Source organism: Serinus canaria, chromosome 4A (assembly GCF_022539315.1).
Source record: "Serinus canaria isolate serCan28SL12 chromosome 4A, serCan2020, whole genome shotgun sequence".
In the NCBI taxonomy this organism is placed as follows: Eukaryota; Metazoa; Chordata; class Aves; order Passeriformes; family Fringillidae; genus Serinus; species Serinus canaria.
Window position 1 is genome coordinate 7,303,596 of NC_066318.1, and position 24,669 is coordinate 7,328,264.

The 24,669-nt window shown below is 48.7% G+C and overlaps 1 protein-coding gene across 9 annotated transcripts in view; it reads left to right on the forward strand.

Moving 5' to 3' along the window:
* The first annotated feature begins 10,198 nt into the window (after positions 1-10,198).
* MBNL3 (muscleblind like splicing regulator 3) overlaps positions 10,199-24,669 on the forward strand; it is a 92,082-nt gene continuing 77,611 nt past the window's right edge. For 2 of the 9 annotated variants that reach the window (XR_001990545.3, XM_018914396.3), the window contains exon 1: positions 13,051-13,309. The gene's annotated coding sequence lies outside the window, so the exon portion shown is untranslated. Of the gene's footprint in view, positions 10,322-11,739; positions 11,870-11,991; positions 12,111-13,049; positions 13,310-24,669 lie in introns of those variants that run through there. The other 7 variants (XM_050974612.1, XM_050974610.1, XM_050974615.1 and 4 more) reach the window with 7 other exon arrangements.

A 24,669-nucleotide genomic window follows, 5' to 3' on the forward strand; every position in this document is an offset into this window, starting at 1 on the left:
ATTAATAAATGTTATTTGCTGGACATGTATTCCTGAGTGTCTCAGCTCTCCTTGACCGAGAAATTCTGTCTCTTTGAGATCTAATGAAAGGTTTAGACTTTTTAATTTATTTTCTTAGATTAGTCTCAGAAAATAACCCTATTATTCTAAAAGGTAGATCAGTCCCTGAGGAAGATATGAATAAATGAAAAAGCAATAGGTGAAAAATAGGCCAGAACTGCTATTACAGAAGAGTCTTCCTGACCTTTTAATTTTTGGTTCAGAAACACAGGAAATCAAACTGTGAGCATGCAAAATCCAGCCAGCTGCTCCTGCAGCCCCAGTAGCTGTTTTTCTGTGCAGGAGTGGCAGAACTTCTACTAGAGCAAACATCTTCTCTGGAAATAGATTTAATACTACAGTCACTTTAAATGTATTTTAGGTTGCATTGAGTGCACGAAATTCATTGTCTGTGTTCAATTCCATTTTGGATTGTACACACTAGAGGGAGCCATGGAAAAACCAATCCCCAGCCTGCTGCCAGGCTCTTGCCATTCTCCCCAAAGCCCTGCCTGCTCCTGATCTCTCCCCGGGGAAAATGCGTGTCTTTGAGGAGCAGACCCTTAAAAAAAATTAAAAAAAAAAAAAAACTGTAGGAGCAGTTTGTTGAAATTTAAAATTAAAGTGCATTGCTTGAATATGCTGGTGTTGGTCAGAATTTTAGATGGAAAAAGGTACTTATTTCAATACATCTAAATGTTGCCTTCTGAGATGGTCCCAGGTTATGTGACATTGGTCCTTTTGGATGTTGCCCTGAATTCCTCTTCCTCACTGAAACATTGTATATACACCCAGAAGATGCTTTTACACAGTATCCCACTCTCAGGAGCACAGCCATTGTTGAAGGTATCCAGTAGTCAATTAAAATGTTTCAGGAGACAGAAAATTATGTTTGCGACTCTGTTTCATCTGAAATTCCACGTTTCTCCTGTTTCCCACCACCCATAAATTTGCCTAATCTCTTCTTAAAGTCCCCTGTGCCCCCAATACTGATTGCCAGAGAGGGGGGTCCTTGGGGCTGGGGGAGAGGGAGCTCCTCTGTTTTCCTTCTGCCTGAGCCCTCTTTGCCTTGGGAAACAGGGAAAGAGAGCTCCCAGCACAGTCCAGATTCTGGTGGCCTCCTGAGCCCCCCTTTTCCTCTGCTAAATGGTGCTTGTTTATAAGGCATGATTTAGGATAGCAGATATTCATTTCTGCCTCCTTTGGGAGCTGATATTGGGAGCTGGTGATGCAATCCCTGTGCTGATGGATCCTTGAGGAGGTTAATGCACTGTGCGAGGCCAGGACGAGCCGTGCAGGCACTGCAAGCCCTGCATTTTCACAGTGACTATTTGCCCTGGCAGCTTTACGGGATGGAGTGGGGCTGTAGTGGAACAGGATCAGAGCAGGGATGTGAGGATTTAGCCATGCTGTTGTTAATGGTGGTCACAGCGCTGCGTATGTGAAGCCCAGATGATAACAGGAGCAGGCTGTTTGCTTTGCTGCCTCACAGCACAACAGCAGCTTTGTTGGAGCTTTGATGAGCTGTCTCTGCTGCAGCTCGGGTGCAGGCTGCTTCTCTGTCTGCAAGGAAACATCAGCTCTGTTAAGGCAGAAATGTTTCCCTCTGAATGACAAGAAAAGAAAAGCCGAGCAGTGGTCTTGTCAAGTGCTGTTCCACTGATAAAACAGAAAATAGGACAAAAGTTTTCTCCCATCAAACAGGGTTATTCTCAGCCAACAGCAGACATCTCCCATTTATTTATATCCTCTTGCTCCTGTGCTCTTTTTGTACTCCCATCTGTATAAAGCTTCAAAGGGGCTCCAGGCCTGATGCTGCAAGTCCCTAAAAGACCTGTCACTGAGGTAAATAAACCCAGCAACAGGCTGGGAGAGAGTAGCAGCCACTAGGTAACTACCTGGGAAGGCTTTCCAGGATTGGAGCTGAACCCTGGCACAGAGGTGGATGCACAGCTCGGTGGGTGGGATACACACATGGTCACATTTGAGGGTCAGGGCTTGGAGCTGTGCTGGTGCAAGGAGTGGCAATCCTTCCTGGCCTCTCCTGCTCTCCCACAGTGATTAGTGCACCTTTTGTAAGTCATGCAAATAGAAATATTAGCTGAGTAATGCTTAAACAAAGCCTCTGTGTGTTTGGGGACGGTGGGGAGTGTGCAGGCTGGGCTACCAAGAGTAGATTTAGAGCAGCTTTTACTTTCTGATGAAGACAGTCACACACCTCTGCTTGGAGCACTGACCCTGGAGGAAGAAATGAGAACCCATTTGGGAAGGAGTGATACTTCCATAGGTCATCATATCCTGAATCCCCCAATGACCCAGGGAGGTTTGTTTCAACCCAAGATGGAGATATTATTCCAAAGTGATCTGCAATGCACAGCAGACCCAGTGTCTCTGTGCTGTGATCTGCAGGGAAAGTCTCCAGGGAGATGGTGCTGGTTGCATTTGGAGATGATTCAGAGGGACACACCAGGGACAGAGCATGTCCGGGTTCCCCTGCATGCTGGACATCGTCAGGAAACAATTTTTCTGCTTTTCAGATCCCTCTCAGGCTCTTCAAAGGCACAGCTGAGCACTGAGGGGCAGAGTTGTGTCCTGTGTGTTGTTCCCCACATTGTACCTGGTTTTATTTAGAAAAAAGGCATCAAGGCTGGCAGAAGCCATTCTTTGTGATATGATGCAGCAACTGAAAGGAGAAACCTTGCTTTTATGGCTCTGAAGGAAAAGCTTCCCATTTAGCCCAGGAGTAGCAGCTGTTCTCCCAGTTTACAACACACAAACAGACGGCATTGTTTTCTGATTTGCCTTTTTTATTACAGCTGATATTGGCTGGATAGCTAGCAAAAAAACCACAAACAAACAAACAAAAAACTCCAACAGGGGAAGACCGGCCCAGCTGGTTCACTGAATGGCATTTGGGAGCTGTAGGAGCCCAGCACACGCTCTTCAGGCAAACACCACCCAGGTACACCCATGGTCAGTGTTGCTCTCTCTGGGTGCATGGGAAAAGGGTCTCCTTAGGGTGGGTGGGGCAGTGAACAGGTGGTCCCAGGGGACTTTCTTGTGTATGGCATGTATTCAAAAGCTGGGAGATGCCCCATGAGCCAGCCGGTAAGGGTGGCTCTGCAGCCTGTTGGGAGCACTGCAGTCAAAAGGGACTTTTCTCCCTCAATTCATCAAACACAATTGCATTAATGTGAGGGAGCAGAGCACTGAGTAGGCAGGGGCCATTTTAACAATGTGGCGATGTCTTTTTATTTATTTATTTCACCAAGATCTCACCTGCAAATGGCTGAGCTGATTTCTCTAAGTCAGGCTCCTCTGTGTCAGGTGCTCAGTGGGTATTGCTGCCTCGGCTGATCTTTCTGCAGGCGGCACTGGATATTTTTTACAGCTTCCTCAAGCTCATCTACCCTCCCGGCTGCTCTCACGGTGCAGCAGAGCAAAGGGACTTGTGCCAAGGCTTGCCAGGCCGGCCACTCGGCAGGGCTCTGCTGTGCCTTGGGGTGACCGGAGCGCTCGTTAATTGGCAGCGGGTTCTTACCCTGGCTGCAGGCAGGGGCTGTGCCAGCACGCCGCTTCCTCCAGCACCGCTCCGGTGATTACAGCTTGACTCAGCCTTGCAGCGCTGCCGTTCTCCCCTTCGGAGCCTCTCCTGGGAGCCCGAGGTTTTGGCAGGCACTTCCTCAGTGTAAGGTGTCTCTGGGGACCCGGGCTCACTTACCAGCACTGTCTCGCATGTGCCCAAACTGGCTGCAGGCTCCAGCCATCGAGGGAGAGGAGCGAATGCCAGCAGCCAGTGAGTCAGTGCGCTCCCATGGTATTTGCTAGGCTTGGGTGGGGTTCCTCAGAAATGCCAGTTCGCTTCCAAAGGAACATAAATCACCACATTTATACAAGCTTCAGTTCCACAGATCCCTGTTTAGCAGTCGGGATGGGGTTTACAGCTAATTAAAAAAACAAAAAAGAAGAGGGCATGTGAAAGCAAGACCCAAATGTCTTTAATAATTATCCCAAGAGCGAAAACTTTCACTCTCCTTTCGGATGATGACAAACACTGGGGAGCAGCCGCCCCCGGAAACTCGGGCCCCTCCTGCCTCCCTCCCTTTGAAGCTCGGTTTCCTTCCCCTCGGCGGTGCAGCGACGTGACTGGGGACAGTGTGTTCATCACACGCTGGCACTCTGCGGGGCCGAGCCCGGCTGCTCCTGCAGCCGCCCATGTCCTCCCTGCAGAGCAGCTCCTCCCTGGCTGCTCGGGAGAGGGGCAAATGGGGCTGCTGCAGCCATTTGCTGGCTTTGGAGAAGGGATCCATCCTTCCCCATCTTGCCTGGCTCCGCTCACCTCTGCATGGGTGATTTGCGTGGGACAGGGGGACAAGAGCACTGCCTTGCTGGAGGAAGGGACCAAGCATTTTTCTCTAGGTAATCCACCATAACAGTCAGCAAAGAAAAACTCCCAAAACCTTTTGTTTAAAACAACTGGACCTCTCTTATCTGCTCCACAAAGCGAGTGCACCTTTTCCTGCCCTCTTGTTGCTGATCCAAGTCAATTGATTGAAAGCCCGGGTACCTGATGGCTGGGGTCTCATTTGCTGCAGGTACCTGATGCTCACAGCCACCCACAGCCCATTGCCTCCTTTGTGAGCCTTGTTCCCCTCCTGTGTTTCTACCTTTGACGTTACGTTCTTTCTCTTGCAAGTCCAAAGAACAAAGCTGTCCTCCCCACGCACTCAGGCACTCCTTCTTTTCCTAACTGAGCTCTGCAGTGCAGAGTTATTAATAAAAAATCACAACGTCATGTACAGCCCGCACCATCACATCTGTCAATGTCACCACCACGCAAGATTGTGTGTTTTTTCCACCTTTTAATGTTTCTTTGCTGCAGAGGTTGTTTAAAAGGAGGAGGAAAGCTGAGAAGTCCCTCCCTACCTGCCAGAAGGAGTGATGATTTCAGTTAGGGGTGTGGCAGTTTGATGTCATCGTTTGTGGTTATTAAAAACTGTTATTTGCGAATATTCAGCTGCTAAAAATAAAAGAATTCTAATACTCTACCGTGATTTATCTTATTGAAGGTGTCAAAATGATCCTGGTTTGTCAACCTCTTAAAATGTCAAAATGTCAATTTCTAAGTGGGGCTCATGGCCTGTGTCTCTGCTCACTCCTTGGTAACATATTTAAGGTTAATACTCAGCAGTGGTCATTAAAATCAGCTTCTACTTGAGCAGGGTTAGGTTTTAAAGACTTATGTTCAGTATTTCCTATAGTTAGTATAATCCATTCATAAGTGCAGGAATACAATGCAAGACCCTGTCCCAGCAAAGGCTGGATTTCACTGCCATGAGGGTGAGTGATGTGCAAAACAACTTGGGAGCCAAGGCTCCTCTGCCCTGACACATTGAGGAATTCAGGACAAAACCTTCTGAAGAAAATGCTGCAGCAAAAAAATACAAGACAGCAGAAGGCAGATTTTATGGCTGGGATCTTTCTATGTTTTCCCTTTGCAGCCCAGGTGGGACCTCTAATGAGTAACCACGCTCCACACAGCAGTGTTTGGTTCACTCCATTGATTGTCTTCTAGCACGAAAAGGAATTGGCTTATGGCTTTCTTGGTATCCCAGAGGATTCACAAGGATCCTGCAGGAATGTGGAGCAGGGGGAGGTGTCACATCATCAGCCTGAAGCACCAAGTTCCTCCAGCAAGGACTGCAGGGACCATGGGTTTGCTGGCCCTCACAAAGGGATCTGCAGGTGGGTGTGAGGGTGACCCTGGCCCAGAGAGCCACTGCAGCCTTCATTAGCCCACTTGGCACACACACTTCTGAAACAGGAGTGTTTTCTGTATGCATGTGCATTGCCACTGGGGTGCAGCTCTGCAATCTGCTTTCTGCTCAGCACTGGGATTCCTTCCTGTTACACATCCGTGGGCAGCCTGTGGGTACAGCAGTGGGGCTCTTGCCATCGATGGCCCCTGGGGAGGTGGCACAGGACCTAAATGGGTTTGTTGAGAGCAAGCCAAAGCTGGAATTAGAGTGTGACTGTTGTGTCCATGGGGAGAGTAAGGGCAGCCCAGACCAATTCACTGTGTAGGCAAACAACTGCCAGAAGGGCTTGGTGGAGCCAAGGGAATAGGGTGAAGGAAAGAGGGTTGCTTTAGGACTGGAAGCCCCATCCAGTCCTCCTTGTTCTCTAGTACGTGAGGCTGCCTGGGAGTCTCATAATTTGCAGGTTTAAAATCTTGTGGACTTCAGGGAAGAAGGTGGAAACTGCTGTGGGCTAGGCAGGAGGTAGATCTCTTTCAGCTGTAAAAATCCCTGACTGCCTTGTGCCAGCTTGTGTGAGTGGCCATTTACTTCCCAGCAGGAGAGCTGCACAGTGAGTGAGGGGGAAGGAAATCCCGCTCTGTGCTAGAATTGTTTTGGTGTAGAGTATCAGGGATATTTCTTCCTCTGTTGTTACAACCACCTTACACCACGTGTCACTTTCTGTTGTTTTATTTTGCAATAAGAGCAAAATGTCACTTGCTTTTGCAACCTGTACGTGCCATGGGGCATAACGTGGAAAGAACATTGAATATACCTGTTTCTTCTGCTATCCATGGGCTGTTCACAAAACCACGTTAATATCCCTTCCCTCCAGACACCTGCCAGAGACACGAACCTCTCCTGCTTTGTAATTCCTGCCCAGGAGGTTTGGGACACAGATGAGAAGCCATAGACTAGGAGGCCCCAGTCTGGTCCTCTCTGGCTTCCTCCCCTTCCCTGGGGCAGTCCCCAGCAGAGAAGCTCGGGATATTCCTGTTTCTCCTCTCTGGTTCACCCAGCTGGTCCTCTGACTGCTCACAGAGTTGAGTGCACAAGCCAGCTGAGTACCCAGCATTGAATGCAGCCCCTCTGAATCCACCAGCTAAGCCACCTGCTCAAATGTTGCAAATCAGTGCAAATTCCAGCTCAAGTTTCCCAAGCATGGACACAGCCAGGCTGCCTCGAATGGATGCTGAGAGCAGATCTCACACTCGTACAGTGTGCAAGCAGCTGGAGATGCAAAGCACCACCTCTGCAGAGAGGAGCCTGCCCTGTGCCAAATACGGGATGTGGCATGAGTCAAAATGAGGGACACCAGGAAATAATAGACTTCACATGAAGGAGAGCAATAATTAGCAGCTGTAAATCACCTTTCATCTACAGATCAGAGAGGCGTCTCAAGCACTAATTAGCACAGCCTTGCAGCATCCCTGCCCCATAACTAGCACGGGGCAATGGTTATTCCTCTGCTGGCACGCAGCCACGTGTCCTTGCAGGCACCAGCAAGAGGGAACTGGCTTGCAAGGTTGGTCCTGTTCCACTTCTCACAGCCGGGCTGGACGTTCCTGGGCACCTGTGCCAAGGCTCTGCTGTGTGCCCCAAGCTGTGTGCCCCAAGCAGGTTTGGTGTCTGCTTACACAGCAGGTAAGTGAAGATGGGCCAGGGGGAGCAGAACACACTTGGGATCCAACCCATTTCTGCTTTGGGTTCCATCTGATATTTTCTGTGTGGAAATCCCTGCTTAACTCAAAGAAAACGAGTGAGCAAGGTAAGCTCCTCCAGGAGCAAAAGTCCTCCTTAACAGCATTTTGAGAAAGTATGGCAGGGAAGTTTACAGTCTCCTAAAGTTTTCATAACTACACGTGTGTATGTATTTAAATAGAAATATTTACAAAACAATTTCAAAAAAATCTAGAGTTCTTTAACCTTGGTAGTTATCTCTGTAATGTTGGGAAGACACACCCAAAACACTTGTTAACTCGGGCATGAAGCAGAGAAGACAGGTTTGCAGTGATCTGTATGTGGAGTTGTTCATATTTCTTGAGAAGTACACAGAAGCCTGGTAAGCCCCAGCCTCAATCTCCTGCTTCTCTTAGTTGAGTCATCTTTTGTAGGAAAAATGAAATATGCTTTTCTTGGAAGAATTTAAATGTGAGAAAGGGGCATACTCAGGAAATTTCCCAGTTAGCTGTAGTGAACCAGACCCATCTTCCTTCCCCCTGGGCTGGTTACCTACAGCACACCAGCAGCACCCCAGTGCCTGAAGGACACAGCATGAGTCTCTGGGTTGCAAAACTTGTCTAATTTGAGTTTGCAGCGAGCAAAATGAAGCAGAAGCTACTGGGCTTCATGTGGGAATTGAAATGTAAGACTGTGAAATATGGTAGAGGGGAATCAGACTGGTTAGTCTCTCTCTGCATTTGAAATGTCTATGAATATTGTTGAAATAGTGCGTGTGATCGTTTTGCATGGCTGAAAATAGCTCTGCAAGGTGCCGGGTGGCAGTGCAAGCCAGCCCTTGGCATCACACAGCTCCCAGCATCGCTTTATTGTCACACCAGGAGCTTTGCTGTACAAAGAAAGCACAACTGGAGTCTGCTGCATTGTCCGTGCTACAAGGAGGTAAATTAAAGGCTAGAGAGATTTTAATTTGCTCCAGGACATAAAGAACATCAGGGCAGAAGTGAGACCTGTGAGCCCTAGCTGACAGTCCCTTGCCCTGACTTCCGAATGATGTGGGATTCATTTCCTTCGTTAAAAATAACCTTGTTTATAACCTTTCTTTCATGATTCAGCTTTTCTGCAGTCATCAACTGATCGCCATCAAAGCAGGGCAGCATCAGATTTCAGGAGGAAGATGCAGTAGGCTGTTGCAGCCCAGGCATGCTCCTTGCAAAGGGCAGTTTGATGGAGGAAATGAGGGATGCCTTGTCAAAGGGCTGCTCTTTTCGGCGAGGAGTTCTCCTCTCTGAAATCGCTGTGCCAGATCCTAACCTGCCTGGAGTTCCTGCTCTGCAAATCCCCACCCATGGCTTCTGCCCTGCCAGAAACACCAGTGTCTCATCACCATGCACTGGCCCTGTGCAGGCCCAAAGCTACAGACAAACGTGGTTTTCCTGGTTCCTCTCCTCCTTCTTGCCTGTAGGTCAGAGCATCAGACATGCGCTGCTCTGCATGTGGCGACCTGGGGCCCTACCAGTGGCACAGCTACCAGTTCTACATTTAAAGCAAGACTCATTGCCAAGAAAAATCTCCTAGAAAGTCCCACACCCCCACTTTTTTATTCCTTGCACTCTGGTGTGACGTGTCTCTCAGGCAGCACAGCTCCCCAGGCTTCTAATGACCATGTTGCGAGGGTTTGCTAACTGCTGCATTATGTTGCCTGCAAAAATCAGGCTACACAGCTGCAATCCTCATCCTGTTTAGCAGACTGGGAAGCAGAGGCACGAAATGGAAAGGACCATTCCTTTCCAAAACCTTCTGGTGGTTTTTGGCTAGCTCTGGATTAAGTGGCCACGCTCAGATGGGTCAGCGACTGCTGGCCCAAATGGTGTGCCCATGGACACACAAATAATCAGTAGCAAACACCCAAGCAGAAGCCAAACCCTTGAGACCAAATCCTGTGGTGAAAATTTGTGCTCATCCTTATTTTTTTAGGAGCTAATCCTTTGTCCGTGCAGGAAGAGGAATTTTCTATAAATGTGGTATTTTTTTACACCTCATTGTGTGTTTAATGTTTAACAGTGGGATCATTATGGTTTTATTAGCAGTGTGTAATGCTTTGTCATCTTCAACTGACTTTGCAAACATTAACTAATTGATCTCAACTATGAATCAGTGGTGGTAACTAGGAAGGGAGGCAAAGTGGTCTGCTGGTGCTCACTGGGGAAGCGGTTGTCAGAACAGGGCACAGAAACCAGGGCTCACATTTTGCTGCTCAGACCACGAACACGACAGTTTTATTAGTGTTATTTCCATTAGTGCTGCTGTCAGGGAGGGCAATAAACAACCCTCAGCTGCTTCCCTCTGCCTCTGGTTGAGTTCATGCTTGACAAAATGTCACCAAACCCCAAAAAATGCTGAATTAAGGAAAAAAAACCAAAAGTGACCGACTTTGTTTTCCTCAGTGATCCAGTGGTTGCCGGTTGTTTTCCACTAGCCCTAACGAAATGCATCATTCAATTATCTATATTTGTGGGAATTAAAGTCAGAAAGGAGCAGGGCTGCTTGCAGCCACAGCTTGAGAGGTTTTTAAGGGCCACATCGGCAGAGACTGGCTTGAAGCATCCTGAAGCCGGCTGCCAGGAAATTAGCTCCTCGTTTGCAGTATGCAGAACATGTACGGCGGCTTCATGATTTACTCGCTCATCTGCTTCACATTGCGCCTACTCTCCCTCGCGACTGTCCTGGCGTACGCAATCTTCTGTTGCAAAACAGGAGTGAAAATGAGCACTGCAGCGTGGAAGAGCTGTGCCGCTGCCCAGGTAAGGGTGGCCGAGCCCGGCAGGGACACGGCCCCTCGGGGGGGTGCAGTGACAACAGCTTCGGCGATGGGAGGATGGGCTGGTGGCTTTGAGGACAAACGAGATGTGTTTGGGGGATGTGATGATTGCTTGGGGACAGGGGGGGTATGGCCTCTCAGTGGGGGGGTGCAATGATGGCTTTGGACAGAAGGATGGGGAGGTGCTGGTGGCTTTGGGGACAGCAGGAACAGAGTGGGAAGGTGTAGTAGTTGCCTTGGGTACAGCAGGGATATGTCGGGGACATGTTAGAGTGGCTTTAGGGACAGAGGGTACAGAGTGGGAAGGTATGATGGTGACTTTGGGTACAGTGGGGGTGCAGTGGGGGCATATGATGGTGGCTTTGGGGACAGAGAAGGCAGAGCAGGAAGGTGCAATGGTGGCTTCGGCAATAGAGAGGACACAGTGGGGGGTGTGTGATGGTGACTTTGGGACAGCAGGGACACAGTGGGGGGGATGAGATGGTGGCTTTTTGAACAGGGGGGATGTAGCCCCTCAGCAGGTGGACGTAATGGTGTCTTTGGGGACAGTGGGGACACACAAGAAGGTGTGATGGTGGCTTTGGGGGCAGAAAGGACACAGCAGGGATATGTGACTGTGGTTTGGGGACAGTAGGGATTCAATCCCTCATCAGGGGGCTGTGATAGTGGCCCTGGGGACCGAGGGTACAGAGTGGGAAGGTATGGTGGCTTTGTGGACAGCAGGACTGCAGCTCCTTAGAAGGTGGATATGATGGTGGTTTTGGGACAGTGGGGACACAACAAAAGACACCAGGGACTCAGTGAGGACATGTGATAGTGACTTTGGGAACAGTGTGGATACAGTGGGAATGTATGATGGTGGCTTTGGGGACAGAATACATGATGGTGATTTGGGGACAGTAGGGATGCAGCCCTTCAGTGGGGGGATGTCACGGTGGTTTTGGGGACAGCAGGGCCTTGGCAGGAAGGTGTGATGGTGGCTTCAGGGATACAGGGGACATGTCAGGGAGGTGCGATGGTGGCCTTGGGGACGGCGAGGAGACGCCAGAGAGCTGTGATGATAGCTGGGGGTGGAGGAGACACGGCAGGGAGGTATGGCGGTGCCTTGGGGACAGTGGCGATGCAGCGGCTCAGCAGGTGGCGGCGGCTTTGGGGACAGGTGGGCTCGGTGCGGGAGCGCGGTGGCTCCGTGTAGAGCGGCCGGGCAGAGGTGCGGGTGCCGGGAGGTGCCCGGGCAGAGGTGCGGGTGCCGAAAGGCGCCCGGGCATCGCGGCCAGCGGCGGGAGCGGCGGCCCCGGGGCGCGTCCCGCGGGTCCCGGCGGGGCGGGGGTCGCGGGGCGGTTGCCATGGCAGCAGCCGGGCGGCGCGCGCGGCCGGCGGGGCGCGGCGCGGCGCGGCCCCGGAGCGTACCATGTGCGCCCGGCGGCGGGAGGCGGCGGCGGAGGGGCCACGACGGCGGCGGCTGCTGCTGCTGCCCTGCTGCTATAGCTCCGCCACGGCGGGCCCGGAGACCAGGAGCCGCTGCGTCAATGTAACGGCGGGGACGGGGGCGGAGGGGACGGGGAGGACGAGGGGGGACGCTGAGTGGCATTTCCACGCCGCGCGTGGCCGCGGGGAGAGGGGGGTGAGGGGGGCGGAGGGCGGGCGGGAGGCGTTAAAATGGCGGCGCGCAGGCGGCCCCCGCGCTAAACCGGCCCCCGTGGCTCGCCCCGCGCCGCCGCGCGTGGCACGGAGCGGCCGCCGCTGCCTGCGAGCGCCGCTGCCGCTGCGAGGTAAGGCCGGGGCGGCCGCGGAGCGCTCGGTGCCCCCCCGAGCCGCGGGCGCCCGGGGACGGGGGGCGCGCTCCGGGGAGGGGGCGCGGCGGCGGCTGGTCCCGGTCCCGCGAGCGGCTGTCCCGGGAGCGCAGGCGGGCTGGCCGCGGGTGCTGGCGCGGCTCCGCATCGCTCCTTTGTCTGGCGGCGGCGGCGGGCCCGGACTCCGCTCCGCTCCGGCGGGCGGCAGCGGAGGGCGGCTGGCGCGGTAGGAGCGTGGCGGGGGCGGCGTTCCGTTCTTTAATAGGAAAAAAAAAAAAATCACAAAACCCACACCAGAACTAATTTTTGCAGCCGAAAGTGTTGCAGGCGCTGCCGTACCCCCGGACTCTTGGTAGCGTGGCAAACCTTTGCTCGGAGTAGCGGGAAGCGGAGTTTTAGTTCTGGAAAAGCAGCCCAAACTCTCCGGAGGGCTCCGGCCGCCGCAGCGGCGAGAGAGGGGCCGGAGGGGAGGGGGGATTTTTTCTTTCCTTTTTTTTTTTTTTTCCTTTTCCTTTTTTTTTTTTTTTTTTTTTTTGACTCTTATGAAGACATGCGCATTTGTTCATTCTTGCCACCGCACTGGAGTCTGCCTAGAAACAAAGAACACAGCCTGGCGAAGTTGATGCTGGCTCCCAAAGTGTCTGGCTTTTTTTTTTTTTTTTTTCCTTTCTTTCTTCTTCTTTTCCTTCATTTACTTGTGCCATCAGTAAAAGCCTCGAGACGTTTCCTTCAATTATTCTCCTGTGCTTGCTGATGGAAACACACACCCTCCCCGCCTCTCCCCTTCTCCCCCCTCGCCCCTACCAGGCCAGGTTACGCATTTTGAAAAGTGCAGCCATGATAGACAGAGCAAGTTCTCTCTCCCATTTTGCCCCGGCCCCGCGGTGTGACAGCTCGCAGGAGGTGTGCCTTCTCACCGGGAGCCACCCCCTTGCTGAATCATCGCCGAGCCATGGCCGGACAGCTCGTCCGCCCGGGCAGCGGAGCATTCCCCGGCCGGGCATGAGGCGGTGGCGGAGCTGACGCGAGGCACAGACCTGTTAACATTCGGCTCAGGCGCGGGCGAGCGGCTGCGGGGAGAAAACCTTCCCGTTTCATGGCAGCGGGAGCCGCGGATGCAGCTTTGAGCTCAAAGGCAAGACGTGCGCTGCTGTAAGGAATGTCCCCCTGCCTTTGAGGTAGTGAAAGTGCGACTGTCTAGTCCTGCAGCTTTTGCCTGTGAAAACTCCCCTCTTGCTTACATAGGCTCCGTGTGCGATCAGCGTCGGGCTCGGGGAGTGATGTGCGAATTCGTGGTGTTGTGGCTCTTAGCTGTAATCCTATATTGCGTTTGCATAGAGAAGTGTATGAACAGTAGTGTCGTGTCTGTCCTATGTGCCTAAAACTAGTTTATTCTGCACTGATGGGAGTCATTGCCTTTGTTACTGCAAGGAAATAATGACTTAATCTTTATGGGGCTTGGGGTGTGAGTGTGTTAGATGCTGAGGTGTTGCGAGGTATCCCTGCCTCCATTCAAAGGTTGCCAAAAAGTAAGAGAGTAAGAGGTGGGATGAGCAATTTTCAGCTGGGGTGTATCAGGCAAGACTAAATTGCAGCAGTTGTTGGACATGTAACGTGATCCTGTAATTAGAGTGAGGTTATAGTCTATACCATGTTGAAACTATCGGGTGTCTGTGTTGGATCAGTCTGAATTAAGCTAGTTATTCTGGGATTATACAGAAGCAGAAGTAATGCAGTTAAAGTTTCCACAGAGCAGTTTCCATGGGGTTGCAGAGAGGTTTTCCCCCTATGGGTCCTCCTTGCGGGTGTTATGCTGTTAAGGTAGTATGTGGAGGCTGCAATAGTGCTGCTCTCTAGGTTGGAGAAAGGCCTTACATGGCACAGTCCTGCTCCTTGGAGCTTAATTTACTAAAGAACATCCAAATCATGCATCTCAGTCCTGGGAGGGAGTAAATCCTGAAGGGGGGACTTGGAGGTTCAGCTTCATGCAGAAGAGAAGGATGCAAAGGACTCTGTAATTTGGTCTTAAAACTTCCCTGCCCCCATTACTCTCCATACCCCAAGAAAGATGAGTGTTAGCAAATCTGGTGGAGAGCCTGCTCTGATGGAGAGCCTGCAGACTGTGGTCTTTTCAGTGCTCCTGCCAGTGGGGCAGGATCTTCCTGGGGCAGCTCTGGATTGCTGTAGGGTTGTTCTGGTGTGGAGCTGCACAGGCAGACCTGGAGGCTGTGCAGAGGTACAGTGTGTGGGCACCAGCTCTGCTCACGGGTGCTGATTTCCCCTGGTGTGTGTGTGTGTGTATATATAGACATGGCACATATTTAAATGAAGTCATTTTAAAGTAGAGATGGCCCAGAAAAGTTTTGAGAACTATTTCAGTGTTTTGAGTGTTTCTTTTTCAAAGACAATGGACTGTGCTGAAGCTTCTAGGTATTATGGGATGTGGCGATAACAGGAGGAGGAGCAGTCTACTTTGGGCTCAGTTAGCTTTTCTAGGAGCAGCTGAATTTTATGTGTGCACCTGGTTCAGCCTGTTTACAGCTGTGTGGCCACTGCAGATCTGGTGCTGCCTTATGGGCCTTTTGGGATGTGTTGGCAGGGGCCCAAAGCAGACCTGGTGGTCAGCAAGGAAATTAGCTCCACAGTGCTGTAAATTGTCCTGCTCAGCCTCCTGCAGCATCTGGCCAGGTCAGCAGAATTCAGGGTGCCACATCCTTTCTACTGCTGTGAAGGAGTGAGGGACCCACAGAGGGAAAGAGGGAGTGGATCTAGACCTGTCATTTCTCCCTCAAGTGCTGGACACGTGCTGCAGGAAGGTCACTGACAGTAGGAGTGCTGGGCAGTTGTCCCTCTGTGATGTTGAATCCACACAGAGGACTTTATAGTGGTTTTTATGCCCAGTTCCACATCAGTGGGGGCCTGCTCTGCCCTCTTATTCTGTGTTGGGCAATGGCTGGCATAAGCCTTGCACATTATTCTTAGAATTTTACAGACCTAGAAGTTTTCTCCTGGGCTTGTCCCATCTTGGCAAGAGGAATACGTGGAGCTTAGAATTTTGCACTTATGCCATCACATGTGAAGTTTTGAGGGGCTGTTCTGCACATTTAAGGGAATCTCAAAGTGCAACTCCAAAACTTGTGATTGCAGAGAGAGAGGATGGCTTTCTTACTTTTTGCAGCATAGCTTGCAAATCAGTTTTGAAGCTGGTGCTGTTGTGGAAGTGGTCCTGCTTCTGGCCTTTTCCTCCAGTCTCTTTCATCCTTGTAATTAAGAATAATCTTGCAGAATAACAAGAAAAAAAAGGACGCTCATTTTAGCCATCACTCAGCTTCTCCATGTGGCCACCGAAATGGTTGTGTTGGCACAAGGACTTGAGGGGCCCGGGCAGGACAGGAGGAGGCTGGGCCATGGCATAGCTGCATTGCTAATGTCTGGATCTTCCTAAGGCACAAGTGAAACCATGGCTGACCTAGTCACCAGCGCCTGCAGCTCAGTCAGGAGCCTGAAAGCAAATGAAAATTCTCTTTGTGGCTAATGCAGGCACACGTGAAGATGATGAATCTACAGCTGGGATTTGGTGACTGATGCCCACAGTAGGACACCCTTTCTGTGCTGGCGGTTAACAGCTTGGCTTTGTTGGTAGAGTGGATGATTGCATGACTCAGATGTGTTGGGAAAGAGTATGGAGCATTCATAGGAGCAAACTTTTTGGACCATGAACATACTAGAAGTCACATGTGGAAACTGAGTACTAGAAACATGAGGCTGCTCGCTGAGAGGGAGGCTGAGCACTGCAAAGCACAGTTTCCTTAGATCTCAATATTCAAAGGTAGTCATAGGAGTGATGACTCTCTTGGTGGGCTTTGAGAACAGTGCAGACATCCCACCAAAGAACTGCCATGTCAGACAGATATGGCATCTTGCATTTCCATTGCCCAGCTCCAGCCTCCTAGCAGCCGTCAGGAAAATGTGAGAAAAATCTGCAAAATGCTAGAAAATCTTGGCTGGGGAGCGACTGCAGCCTGGAAGCAGGGAAGAGAGGATGTCTTTATTGAACAGTGTGTGTTTGCTCTTAAAATCCCTTAAAAGCTCTGAAGCTCAAGCTTGCTTGATTTTCTGTGTTTGCCATATGTAATATTTCACTGAGAAGTTTCAATTCAGTGTGGCTGACTTGATGCAGTAGTTCCTTTTTAGGTAATAGGGATCTACTTACCCATGTGTAATGTACTGGTTTGCTTTTTAGACTGGTTTTTGAAGCGGAGTTGGGGGGGGGTGGTCCTGTGAGCTTCTTTTTAGTTTCAGACCTTTGGGCACTGCATGCATCCATCTCTAGGGCAGTGCTCAGGTTCTAATTTGTCATACGATTTAAGCAGACTTGTCTCTTTTGCTGAAATTCAGCCTTTAAGCTGGAGCATTTATAATAAAACATTTTGTAATTCTCTGTTCACCTCTAATACGACACCACGGGTTTCCCAGGCTTTCCATCTGTGTCTGCTGCTGAAATGGAATTCCTTATTGTGCCCCCCAAGTATAGAAATTGTATAAATGGATCCTTTTAGTTTGTTTTCTCCAGATTTCCATGTGTGCAAATTGCTACCCCTGGATAGATGATTTACCTGAATTTGTGCTTGTGATGCTTTTTGCAGTTGGTCACCTCTTCCCTGCTAAGCTGTGGAGTGCATGTTGTTCTTTTAAAAGGTGTGTATCCTCCCCTTTTTCCATGCCATCTTCCAGGAAGGATTGTCTACCCAGAGCGATGTTATCGTCTCCCATTTTAAATGGTGTCAGCAGATATTTGTTTTTTCCCTTCTCTCATTTTGATGCTAAGTACTCACCATGGGAATGAGTCGTCTTGTATTATTCACATGAAGCAAATCTGTGGTTTGGCCTGCAAATTATAAGGCCCTGTTGAGTGAGGGTGAGGGCTTTGGGAGCCCAAGTAAAGGTGCCAGGATCTGTTTGCCTGGGCTGTTTTTTGTAAAAGCACGTAGGCCGATAGCATGCTGAAAAAGCAGTGGCCTTCTGAGCCGGGTATTTTATGTCTGAGGGCTTCTGAATGCATAAAATCAGAGAGAATGTGTCTGTGTAATCCGATCTGCTCTTGAAAGCCTTGTGGAGGGCTGCATGCTGCAGACATAAGCTGTGTCAATAAGAACTCTATTCACCCTCGGAAAACAGCCTCGTGATCAGGTTTGATTGGCAGGCTTCCTAAGGGAGGGCCTTTTTTTGAGAAAGAGCTCTGATTTTTTGGCGGTACTTCTGACTGCCTTTTCGGACTCCCACTTACTGTTCTTTCCTCGGCATGATAAACTTGGATATTTTTGCTGGGAGCTTGCTGGGGCAGAGGGAGGATTTTATGTAGCACTGTAACAGGAGTATGGGGTGAGTTTCCTTCCTTGCAATGCAGCTCCTCTGCCAAAGCTGTATTTATGAGCACGAAGGTGAGGGATTTAAAAGAATATGAGGTAGGACTGGAGGTCGCTGTGTGCAGGAGAGTGTACCTTACCCTTGTGCGTGCTCTGGGTACTGTCTTGCAGAACACTGGCACAAAGCACCCATCCTTGTAAAAGTCTTGGATGGTAATGCACAAAATGTGTGGTTGTGCATGCTTATGTGCATTTCCCCCCCTTGGTTCTGCAGATGTCTGTGCTATCCAGAAGTGTTTTTGGATGAAATTCTGCTTTTGGTAATGCTGTCATAAATCTGTGAAGGCAGTGTTGTACTAATGGCTGTAATTTGCTGGTTGCTATTACATACATAAAAATTTTTTTTTAAAAATCACGCAAGGCAAAAATCTAATTCTGCTTTACAAAGTATTCTACACCTGGCATGTATTCTTTTAAAATCTTGTAGGAAAAATCTGCTTGAGCTGATAAAAATTATACTTATGAGATTTGCTGAAAGCAGAATTTTAGTCAGAATACCAGGTTCTGAGCTGCTGTTCAGTGTGTAGCATTTGTGTAAATTGCATTTTCTGCTGCATTACGTATGTAATATTCAGCGTTTGCTCTGCTGAGGTCTTAAAGCCTTTCTCTTTGGCACTGAGTTATTGGCTTTAAAAAAAGAGATATTGGACTTTCAGTTTTGCGTGTTTCTTTTTTTTTTTTCCAAGTCCTTTGGTCTATCTGTCACTTTTTTTAAAGCTTCATGTCCTTCGTCAAGTGATGATTTGAAAATTAGCTCATCTATATGTCTTTCTGGGTTATTCCTGGAGCTGCAAATGAAAGCTTTAAAATATAATTAGAATGTAATATGCACGAGCTCAAAAAAAAAGAAATAATGCAAAGCTATTATTTAAGAGAAATGCAATTATGTTTTGAGCCAATTGAGGCTTGACTTAATTTCTCAGGGTTTGTTGGTGATGATGTAGTAAAACCAAAATTAACTCTTGAAATATGCCTGTCCTGAGTCAGGAGTTTGGCTGGTGAAAACGTAGAGAGCCACTGAAAGAAGGGGAATCTCCTTGCAGGGGAGTCTGTCCCTGCGCAGTTTGCAAATGGATGCACCATTTGGGGTGATTCCTGTGGTTCCATTTTCCTGGCTCTTCCCCGCTGAATCCCCTTCAATAACGGCCTGATCTTGCCTGCAACAGCTTTAGTAACAAACTGTCTGTTTTAGGTGGGATTGCTGCCCCTGAGCAAACAGTGTGCAATCCTTGGCAGCCATGGACCGGGCGAGGGTGGGCAGGAAACACTGGCTGCTGCTCCTCTCAGTGTGGCGAGGCCGCAGCTGGGTGATTTGTTTTTACTTCCTGTTCCCAATCTGTTTGGGTCAAAAGAAGCGGTGTTTTTCCATATTAAGATGTTTGGCTTCGTTCTGCTAGGCAGCAATAAATTTTGCGCCGTGCACAATGTGTTTCTTATATTTCAGAGACACTTTATTGCTGCCTTTGACTTTTAATTTGGACGGTGAAACCTTTACTAGTGCTTTCTTTGTTGCACGACCTGCTTTTCAAGGAAAACAGAAAGCTTTTTCTTTTTTCTCCTTTCCCTCTGTTTTGGAAAGAGCCTTTGAAATATCTCACAAGTCTGTAGCCGAGCAGAGGGAGAGAGCTGGCAGGTCTGTCTGCCATGGCTGGCTCCTCAGCAGGCTTGCAGGGAGATGGGGACACTTCAGCCTGCTTCTCTGCTCCTGGAGTTAATTGGGATGTGCTTGGGTTTAATTCATTAGTGCTTGTGAAGCGTTTGGTAATGTTTTGGTGGAAGGTTCTGGGGCTGTGTGGTGGTGAGGTGTGGTTGTGCAATGCAGGTCTGTGATGCTGGGAGGAGCCTGTGTGGGTTGATGGACCAGTTGTTGAAGTGGTCCTAAAGGCTGGAACTGTGAGCTGTAAAACATCCCCATCTCATGATAGGAAATCCTGCCTGGTAAAGGACACGCTCTGAGCCGTGGCTGACTGCTGGGAGCTGTTCTCCAGAGCACCGGGTTAGTCCACAGCATGCAAATGTTACCACAGGCCATAGGGTGCAAAACTGATGGAGAAGAAAGAATCAGGCTCTTTGGGCCCTGCCCTGCTTGGGCAGCAGTAGTGTTTGGATTTCTCTCACCAAAATCTGGTCAAAACTCTTAATCCATCCTGGTCACTCTTCCTAAGTTGCTCAGTTGTAGGATCTCCTACTCTGGAGCCAGCAAGTCAGGATGGATAAATATTTTTATGGCCATAGCAGGTATCAGTGAGCTCTTTTATAGTCTGAACATTTTTATATGAATAGTAATAAGCAATGCTGGCCCAGGGGGCTTGTATTGCATTCTGATACATTTCAGTGAAGTTATTTTTGAAGTACAAAAAAGAAACAGTAGCACGGAGCCATCTACAGGGCTACAGGTGGTTTATCCTCCTTTCTCTCAAGCCTCCAGATGCTGGAGTTGTATCTGACTGAGGAAGGCAGAGTGCAGAGGTGTTTTGTGAAGCCTTCATGCCCTTAGACTGCTCAGGTTTTGGCACTGGCATCTCCACCTTGTGTTTGCACTTGAATCCTGGATCCACAGACATACACCTCCATTCCATGTACTCTGCTTGTTCCAAGTCCATCCCTGATGAATTTGGCTTGACTAATTACTCAGTGAAGCACTTGGTGTGACAACCTCAGTGCCCTTCGTTAAGCAGAGCCTTGGTAATGAGCTAAGGTTGGCAGTGTCCCAAGTGCCCAGGCGTGGTCTGGCTAATGAAGCAGCACCTTTCACAAGGTGCTTGAGGAAGCTGCACTTCAGGTCATGTAAATAAGGAAACCAGAGTGGGCTGCTCTCCTGCAGGATGAACAGTGAGCCCCTTCTCTCCTGCATCTCCTCAGTGAGGTGACACCTCCCCTGCTGCCTCTGGGTGCAAGCGACCTCTCCCCCTTGCTCACAAGTGCAGGCAGGTTATCCCCAATCTTCCCCATGCCTGCACTGCACACTCCCTTGGACCAGTCAGCCCAGGGCACCTCTCCTGGGTGGCTCTCTCACATGACTGACCACCTTCATCATGATTTTCAGGGTCTGCAGAGCAGTGTGGGTTGAGTAGCTGTGATCCACATTTCTTCTGAGGCTGTGGAGATGAATATGGCATGTAGGGCATATTCTGCATGAGGTTTTATGAACCTTGCTGAAGGGAAAGACCTGCTGGGTTGGGGACTTTCCAGCTCTGGTGACTGTGTTGTAATATGACTCATTCAGTAGCTGATGCTCAGGTACCAAGGTTGGAATGAGGGTGCTGTTGCCAAATGCCAAATTCATTCTGTGTCCTGTGTTAGATGGGAGGTTATCCTTCTGACAAGACCTTGAGATCTATTAATAAGGTACAGGGAAGCTTCTCATGTGTTTAATAACAGATTTATTTATTTTCTGTACAGTGCCACCCACTTGTTTTTCTGGAGATACCTAGATTTCTAAATTCAGCCCACATGCAGAGACTGTCTGTAGGTGCCCCTAGTTGGGTGGTGACACCATTTTGCATGCCAGCTTACATGAAAAAGTTTTCCCCTAGGTCTTGGAACATCTTGTGGGGAATGTGTGGATTTGGGACAAGAGGTAGAAACCTCTTGACAGTGGAACATTGCCAAGGCAGAGCCATTGGCTGCTTGAGCTCCCAGGCTGTGCCCAGTGCTCTTGGATTCATGGGTGCCACGAGGAGCTAAGCCTGCTCCTTCATGCACTTCATGTTTTTTAGCACTGAAAGTGTGTTCTCTTTTCTCACTGCTGCTCTCCTCTTTCCTCTGCTTTGTCATGAATGCTTGTCATGGCTGAGGGAGAGGGCAGGAATGATACTTGGCCAATGCAGCCTGTGCTTGGGTCAGCTGGAAAAGGTGGTGAAAGCAGAGCTGGAGGATACCCAGTGCTGCAGGAGAGAGTCTGCATGGGTGAGGTGAGTCAGTCTCTAGCAGCCTTTTGCAGGGTGCTGGGGTTTTTTGGTTCAGTAAAACACTCTAATAATTATGTACTGATTTAATTAAAAAATGCTTAGAGCATCCATTGCATAAGGCTGTGAGCTAAGGCAGGTGCCTTTTAGCAGCAGTAATTCTCTTTTTGAAACAAAAGGACTGGACAGTTGAGTTGGACTGATCTCATGCAGTGTCAGTTCACCACACACAACATTTCAGACAACTGCCCACTGATTCAGGTTTTGTAGGTGTGGTGATGTGTTGGCTTGACTTCCCAGTGTAGGGACCTGGAGAGCAAGTGGGGAATGCCACAGACCAGCCAAGCATGCCAGATTTGGGACTGACTGGCAGTGATTTTGACATGAGGTTTCCTTTCTCTCAGTAAAATGTAGATTCAAAGACTTGTGAGACGCTTTTTTAGCGCAGTCATTTGTGATGTTCAGCAGCAAACACTAGACTGGTGACTTGCTTGTCTGATGGCTTTCTCTTGAGCATCCTCAGGTACTTCTCTGTTAGTGTCATGATGACTGGGGAGAGAGGGATTTTAGAGTTGAACTGGAACTTAAATTTCAAAAGGAGTTTTTTCTCATGGAAGTAAATCTGTGTTTGGCTTTGCTGCTCTTACTGTGCTTCATCATCAGTTTGCTGGTGCTGGCTGTAAAACCATTCAATTCCTAGTGGGGTGGTGCAGAGCAGTGTGTTCATCTTGAATCTGAACATTAGTGGGGAGCAACTGGAATTTAAAATCAAGTTTTGGTCACCAGCAACAGACACTTTTTTGTTGGTCCCATGTGCCTGTGACACGTGCTGGTGTTGTGGCATGTTCCACACTGGCTAGTGCCAGCTCCCTCTCCCTGCAGAGCCCAGGGCTGAGCACCATTGTTCTGGCTGCAGGAGTGACACTACTACAGCACAAGTGAGACTTCCCCCTTGCCTGTTGATAGGCAAAGAACCCATTAGGATTGCAGAAGCATCTTCAGAGATTTATGCAGCAATTGTAAGCATCCTGTCTTCCTTTTTTTTTTTTTTTTTTTTTTTAGGTTAAAGTAATGCTACAAATACTTTTTTTTATAAGACTCCTAATACAACAAAACTGTCAAGGGGGAGAAGTCCACTGTGGTGATTATTGTCCAAATATAATACCTTTGTGATAGGCAGAAAGTGAATCTGACTACAAATGGGAGTGATTCTGGGAGGAAGGTAAAAAACCTTAATATTCTGAATGATAGAAGAATGAATTTAAATTCATTTAATGTCAGTAATCTTTGTATTATTAAACATAATCTGCTTCTGAGAAGCATACAGACATGGCTTCTTTTTTTTCCCAGCTCTCTGTAGAACTGCATTAATAAGAACAGAGTGTTTCTCCTGACCTCTGCCTTTATACTTTGAGCTCCCAAGGGCACACGTTTTTCTCTTGTATTTTTGGACAGCATCTGCAGGTAGTGAAAGCTGCCACATATAAATATCAAATCTGAGATTGTGTTGCTATAGTCCCAGATCATTTAGCAAGGGGTTAATCCTGCAAGATGCTTACAGGAGAGTGAAACAAGAGCTGCAATCTGGTATCCTTTTGTGGGTGGTTTTAGGATGGTCTTGAACCTGTTGTGTTGCCAAAGAGATTCTCAGCAGGGTGATTTTAGGAGGAAACTGAAAGAGTGTGAGAGGGTGCAGTCTGCTGTAGTTTTGGATGCACAACTTTCTGAATGGTTTACCATAGGGAAGGTACAAATGCAATGGTATTGATGAATTTGATGCAGTATCGTTGGCTGGATTGTGGAGGTGAGGAGGCAAGACTGGCTTTAGATTGTTGTTTGGAGCTTTCGATGTGGGGAAGGAGTGCTGTGGCACATCAGACATCTTTGGGTGGGAGGTTATCATGATCAGCCTCGTGCATTTCCCTCCTCTGAGGGAGAGAGCTGCTGCACGCAAGCTTAGCTCTCTGTAGGAATGTGATGTTGCTCATCCTGGAGATCCAGGCAACCAAAGTGAGAGAGAGAGAGAATTAAAACGTGAGATCTACTTGCTTATGACCTGAATCCCCTAATCACAGCCCCGTGTAAGTGAAGGTCTTAGGCTGGGTTGAGGAGAGGGCATCTCCACCCAAGGAAATGTACATCTGCCCTGCACATCGCAGAATTGGAGCTTACTCCTGATGAAATACAGTTAAAGAACCTTAAATCTTGCCTTAAACCAGACCTGCTGTTTGTGACTTTGCTTCCCCTGTGGCAGGCACATATTGAAGGCATGGTGAAGAGAGGTGTGTGCTACCTGAGCTCCCTGTCCTCAGGACACCTACCCCGGGTGCCAGGAAATGTATCCTGGTGAGTCCATGCCTTTTGGAACTGGTCCTTCATTTGATGGCTTGGATTAAAGCCTTAATTGCATATAAGTGTTGTGATGCTACTTACTTATTGAGGCAGTTCATGCAACAGGGTGGCCACTTTCACTGACCCTGTAATTTCCTTTGGGCTGTGGCTGTTTCTCCTAGGGGATCCCACTAATGCCAAGCCCATGGTAATCCCATGCTTTTCAGCATGGTGTTCAGTTTATTCCAGGTTGTAAGACTGCAGCCAGTGATGTAAGACTTGCTGGGTTTTTTGAATGTATGTAGCTAAACTGAAAAATCAATTTAAAAAAATAGGAAAGGAATTTATTCCATTTTAAGCGGCATCAGCAAAGAAAATAAAAGAAAAAAGAAAAAAAATTGTCAGCACATTTTTGGCATGGAGGTGGAGGGAAGATAATATTTTTATGGAAAGATACATAATTTGTTTATTTATTAGATGAGAGGTAGAGATGTTTCAGCTGAGGGATGGAGAAAAAACAAGGAGGGAGGAAATCTAATGCTCTTTGCCTTTTGTAAAGAAATGCTTCAGTTTTTCTTTTGAAGCAGTCTGGAAATTCAGGTTAGTCACTGTAAAGCTGAATAAATAATTTGTCTGAAAAGCACTGCCTAGCTTGCACACATAGCAGGTAGAAAAATTAAAATATTTCATAAAAGGACTTTAAAAGCACCTTTGGCTCAAATCTGTGGTAATGTAAACTGAGGGAGAACCTCTGATTTTTCTGTTACCTGAGGATCTGGCTTTTGGTTTTAATCTCTTCTTCTCTCCCTCCCCTCCTCCTCCCATAATATGAAAGGTGTGTTTGTATGGAGGATTTCTTGCAGCACATAGTCA